The sequence below is a fragment of the Chinchilla lanigera genome, unplaced genomic scaffold (genome assembly GCF_000276665.1).
Source record: "Chinchilla lanigera isolate Chin_1 unplaced genomic scaffold, ChiLan1.0 scaffold00002, whole genome shotgun sequence".
Taxonomy (NCBI): Eukaryota; Metazoa; Chordata; class Mammalia; order Rodentia; family Chinchillidae; genus Chinchilla; species Chinchilla lanigera.
Genome location: NW_004955403.1, coordinates 51,021,939 through 51,028,110, shown reverse-complemented (window position 1 = coordinate 51,028,110; position 6,172 = coordinate 51,021,939). Strand labels below are relative to the sequence as shown.

At 49.5% G+C, this 6,172-nt stretch overlaps 1 pseudogene; it reads left to right on the top strand.

Annotated features, from left to right (window-relative positions):
* The first annotated feature begins 3,043 nt into the window (after positions 1-3,043).
* LOC102018148 lies at positions 3,044-3,880 on the top strand (annotated as a pseudogene).
* The last annotated feature ends 2,292 nt before the right edge of the window (positions 3,881-6,172 follow it).

The window sequence follows — 6,172 nt, the reverse complement described above, 5'->3', positions numbered from 1 at the left end:
AAAAAAAAAAAGAAAGAAAGATACTTCTTTTTGTTTACAAGGAGGAAAACTAAAATATAAAATTGTTAAGGTTTAGCTCTATAATGTCCCCCAGAAGCCTCATGCAGTTGGAAGATGAATGGATCTTGGGGGTCCCATACTCATCAGGATCCATCCATTTGTGAGTACAGCAGCTAGCTGTGCTGGTTGGAGGTGGGTCACTGGAGGCATGGCCTGGCAGGGTGCCTTCTTGTGCCTGCCTCCTCCTTCTGGCTCTGCTTCCTGGCTGCCTTAGGATGAGCAGCTCTCCTCCTTCAGGCCCGTCCACCATGCTGTTTCTGCCTTGGAGCCAGCTGGCCATGGACTAAACCCTCAGGAAACCGTGAGCCAAGTAAACCTCTCCTCCTTCAGGCTGTATCAGGTATTTGGTCCCAGTGACAGGAAAATGACAAATACAAGATTATACATGTATGTGCTTCAACATTCATAAATAAAACTCTAGATAAACACACATGTACCCACATGTACACATGTGCATATACACACGCACATGTACCCATAGGCTGCTTATTCAGAGTGGGTTGAGGGAGGATGCTGATTTCAGCATCCTCACATGGTTCACATGGTTCATCCTCCCTGAAACTCATGTTGCAATTTAAACCTCATTATCTGAAATAAGTGATTGGGCTCTGCCCTCAAGGGTGGATTAATCCATTCATGTGATAGCAGGGTAAGGGGCTAACGGTCAGTGTATACCTAGAGAGTGGGTCTGCCATGAAAGCCATCTGGGCCAAGCCCCTCGCCATGTGATGCCCTGAGCCACCTCAGGAATCTGCCCCCAGGAAGGCAGATGCCACCCTTGGACCTTAGACCACACTGGGAGCCCAAATCAGCCTCTTTCCTCCGTAACTTACCCAGGGTGTGGCACTGTGCTACTGGCCACAGAGCCGCGGTGCACAGCCCACTCCACCCAGCTGTCCTCTTGCCATGCTGCTGGCGACCTGCCCTCCTCACCCTGAACCAGCAGCCTCCCTCGGTAGCTCTCACTCCAGCTGTCAGAGGGCAGAAGGGAAGGGAGGGCGGTGACGGAACTCCTGTCAAAGGAGGTGGCCGTCATGAGGTAAGAGAGCCGGCGGCCAGGTTGAGCTCAGATCACTCCCCAAGGACGCGACAGAGTGCTGCACCCAGGGCGAGGGTGTGGCTCGAGTCCTGTAATCTGGTGGTGGCTCTTCCCTGTCTTTATACTTTATACTGTGATGTGTTTCCAACTGTTTTTTTAAATGAGTATAGATGACTTTTTATAAACCCAAAAAGCACAATATAAAACATGAAAGATGTGGACATTAAAAAGCAAAGCCAATCCGCTCTCCTTACATAGCCCAGAAACCTTGCAAGATGAAGAAAGGAGCCTTAGATTTATGGCGCAAGAATGTCGCACTCGTGGGCTCAGGGTGCCACACTTGCATAGCATACGCAAGGCCCTGGGCTCTGTCCCCAGCACTGAAAATGAAGAAAATGGTTGTCATAACTCTAAATAGTAAAAATTAAAATATTATGATTTGGAAGGGGTGGAGGTGTAACTCAAAAGGCACAAAGCCTCAGGTTCACTTCCCAGCACCAAAAAACAAACAAATAAAATGTCATGTTACAACTTTAAAAATGTTCCTCTAATGTTGAAGATACCATCAGACTGTGGGTCAGTGTGACCTGGTCAAGCGGGCAGAGGGGACCTGTCCAAGGTGCCAGGCCAAGGCAGGGTGGCCAATGCGGCGACACTGCAGTCACTGAGGTGCTCGTAGGCCGACAGCCTCCCGCCCCCTGCAGTCCACGCTTGCTGGGTTTGAAACTTAACATCAAGCCCTTGGAACACTCCCTTCCCTCCACGCTCTAAACCCAAATGATGACGCCGGCCACCTTCACGTCAGACACTTCCCCACCAGTACTCAAATCTTCAGCAATTTTTTTTCTCAGCTTGTTCGTGACTATAGGAAAAGTAAGTTCATATTTAGATTATTCAAGCAGGTTTGGTCTCATTTGAAGTTAGCACCGTTTCCCACCATTTAACCAACAACTTTATACAAAGGAAAGTCAGTAAAATTGTAGCATCGAACCCCTCAGTGCTTGAAAAGATACAGATCTTGACATGGGCAAGATGTTTATCCTAAAACTGTCCCAAATCCCAAGTTTGGGAGTAGCACAAGACCACTCCCCCTCCCTACTGTCAGAACTTACTTTTCTCATACTGGAGGTCAAACTCAGGGGCACTGTACTGCTGAGCTATGTCCTCAGCCCTTTTGATTTTGAGACAGGGTCTCACTACATGGCTCACACTGGATTCCAACTTGTGATCCTCCTGCCTCAGCCTCCCAAGTAGTTGGGATTACAGGCGTGTGCCACAAGTTGCAGCCTAGTTAGCACCCTTCATTATATTTTTTGGTTGGTTTGGTTTGGTTTTGGTTTTGTGAGGCGAGGTCTCACTGTACAGTTCAGGCTGGGCTTGAACTCATGGCCATCCTCCTGTCTCAGCCACACGAGCAGTACACCTCCATACCTGGCTTGGAACACTTGATTGTGAATGATAGAAATGGGTGTGTGGTGGAGAACAGAATTCAAAGAGTACTAGGACAGCCAAAGCCAGGGAAAGGCAGGGATACAGCAGGCTCCACAGCACCCGGACCTAGGACCCGTCACCACCAGGACTCTCTCTACCTCTCCTTGATCTTCTCGCTGCATGAATCTTCCATGGTCACCTCCATGGTCACCTCCACAGGGCAGGAAATGCAGCCACTGAGAGGTCAAGCCAGACAGCCAGTGAGTTCCTGAAGCCTTTTCTAGCTCTCAGTTCAAAATTCCCGAGATGAGTCTTGCCCACTTGGGTTGCAGTGACCCCGACAGACCATGGCAGCTCTGCCAGGAAGAAAGGGTTGGTACGAAGGGACAGGATGGTGGCACCAGGCAGGCCAAAATGTGTCACTACATACACAGAGGATGCTATGGCTTGAATATGGTTTGTGCCTCCGAAACTTCTATTGAGACTTAATTCCTCAATGAGGCAGCACTGCCGATGAAACACCCTGCTGTGACAGGAACTTGCTGCTACTGGCACCATGGCCTGCCCATTTCCAGCACTGACTCCATCCAGAGCAGAAGAAGCAAGAGCATCCCAGCTGCTGATGAGTCTGCTGGAAGCACTGCCACACGGCTGCAGTCTTCTGGCACCGAGAATGCTGAGGAGAACCAGCGCTCCTACCGCCAGCTGCTGCTGGCTGCTGGTGACGCTGTGAGTCCCTGCACACGGTGTTGTCCTCTTCTCTGAGGTGCTCGAGCAAGAGGCGGATGATGGGCATCCTTCCCCCTAAGTTACCGGGTCCAAGGGTGGTGTCACAGGCATCAAGGCAGACGAAGGCATGGTGCCCCTGGTGGGAACAAACAGCAACAGCACCACCAGGCTGGCTGGGTTGGCTAAGCGCGGTGCCCAGCAGTACAAAAAGGATGGAGCCGACCTTGCCAAGGGGTGCTGTGCCCCTCAGCCCTTGCCATCACGGAAAATGCCAATGTCCTGGCCCAGCATACCAGCATCTACCAGCAAATGGCACTGTGCCCACCGAGGTCCCCCCTTATGGGGACCACGACGTGAAGCACTGTTCGTGGGTAACCGAGAAGGCACTGTCTGCTGTTTTCAAGGCTCCGGGTAAGAACCACACCCACCTAGAAGGCACCTTGCTGAAGCCCAACATGGTCACCCCCGGCCATGCCCAGACCCATACATTTTTGGCAGGAGGAGGTTGCCATGGCAACTGCCAAGCTCCTCGCGGTCCCTGGTATCCTCTTCCTGTGTGAAGGCCAAAGTGTGGAGGAGGCATCTGTCAATCTCAGCATCATCAACAAGCTCCCCTCCTGAAGCTGTGGCCCTGACCTTCTCCTACAGCCCGGCCTGCAGCTTCCTTGCTGAAGACCTGGGCTGGAAGAAGCTTTGCCTGGAAGGAAAGGTCACTCCAAGTGGTCAGGCCCAGGGGTTCTGGGACTGCCCCTCCCACACATACACCCGCCCCTCAGCTGCCCTTGCACTTGAGGAGAGGGCCTCATCAGGCTCTGGCCTTCCCATCACTCTTGCCTCCCTGGTGACATGGGTGTCATGTGGTCCGTGTACACCAGCTCCAGCGCACCCTCCGGCCCATGCCAATAAACAACTCTCCAAGGGGGAACGCCAAGAAAGACGGGTGCAGAGCCCTCCGGAACGGGCAGATGTCTTCTTGAGGAGTTCCAGCTCTGACTCTCACAGGACTGGATTAGCTACCAGAGAACAGGGTTCAGAAAACATGTCCATCTTGCACGCTTTGTCCTTTTCACTCGGGACCCTCGCTCTTCCACTCACCACCACCTTGAGCCGCAGCACCATGAGCCCCTCCCCATATGCAGCTGCCGGGTACCGACACCTCAGCCCCTAGAACAGTGAGCCAAGATAAACCTTTTCTTTATAAATGACTGGTCTTCCCAGCACTTGGGAGACTGACGCAGGAGGACCGTCTTGAGTTCAAGGTCAGCTTGGGCTACATAGTGAGACTCTGTCTCAAAAATAAAGTAAAATAAAATAAAATAAAAACAACAACAACAAAAAAGGCATGCTGGAAAACTGAAAGCTGTAAGTGACATTTCAGACTTTCGCAAAAGCCGCTCTGTCAGCCAAGCTGCTGAGAGACGCAAGGGCTGGGGACTTGCCTGAGCCTTCCCAGGGCAAGAGCTTCCACCATCTACACCCCAGCCTCACAGGCCACACATTATTCATAATCTTTCACCCTGGCAAAATCCAAGCTGTTATGTGTCACTGAGCTCTCGACTGCTCATAGATGTAAATTGTAAGTGGCAAGGGTCCAGCATATCCCAGAGAAAAGTATTTTTAATGGCAGGTGCCTCTCAGAAGAAAATAGGTTTACTGTGTAAAAAGGCAGGATGAACGAGCTTGAATCCCGACTCATCCTGCTCCTTCCCACCCGCTCCATCACCCACGAGCTCTTGTTTCTGCATCAACAGCAACCTCCACATCGCCCTTCCTCTCTGCCCCCGCAGTCCGGAGGATGCATCTGGACCGGGTTGGCTCATCTGGTATAGCAGAGTGAGAGACAGATGCTCAAGCCCTTGTTAGCCAAACACCTATCAGAAATAAAAGATATCTGTGTGCCAGAGTACATAAACTAAGCCAAGATTAGGAAACCAACAAGAACATAGACTCAGATAGTTCTGGGTAATTCTAGCTCAGTCATTTACTCTCTGAGTAACCATGAAAAAGTATTCTCTCTCTCTGAGTCTCACTTTTTAAAATGAAATACACACTATATTGTTTTGCAGACTTTTTTCGAGATAAGGTCTCTCTGTGTAGTTGAGGCTGGCCTTGAACTCACTATGCAGTCCAGCCTAGCCTTGAACTCACAGAAATTTTCCTGCCTCAACCTCTGGAGTGCTGGGATTACAGGTGTGTGCCACCGCACCTGGCTATTTTGCAGACTCCTTGTAAAGATGGAGCCAGGTGACAACTTTTAAATATTGAGAAATATCCTCAATACAACTTGAATATCCCTCGTCTGAAGTACAGTACTTGGATAAAAAGTGTTTCTGATTTAGGAGTCTTTCAGATATTAGAATATCTGCATACATTTTACTGGTTGAACATGCTCAATCTGAAAATCCAAAATTTCAAATGCTCCAAAATTCAAGTTTTTTCCTCATTAGGTTGGTGCTAATTTTCAGAGAGCAGAGCATTTCAGGTCTTGGATTTGGGATACTGGGATTAGGGATACACAACTTGTACAAGCTCCAAATATTAGAGGTCTCCTGGTAGGCTTCTGTAAATCGATAACCAAACGCCACAGGACTGAAGAGCACCCGGAAATGAAATCTGTCACTCTCTTCCCACCTTTCTTTGGTGCCCAGACAAAGACTTGTCATTTTTTCCCCTCTAAGCCAAAAGTTTGACTAAATACTAATTCTGTTTTCCTTGTTGAGCAATGTCTTAATGTGGAACTATTATCTGACCAAAAAAATCTAGAGTCATTCTTTCTTGGGACTGGGTATAGCCAGCCTTTATATTTAATAAGATAGAAAACTCTGAGAAGGCAAACTCCCCCAAATGCTTGAGTTAAATTTGGTGATCTGAGCAGGCTCACAGTACACTGTTAAAGGCTACACATGTGCAAAT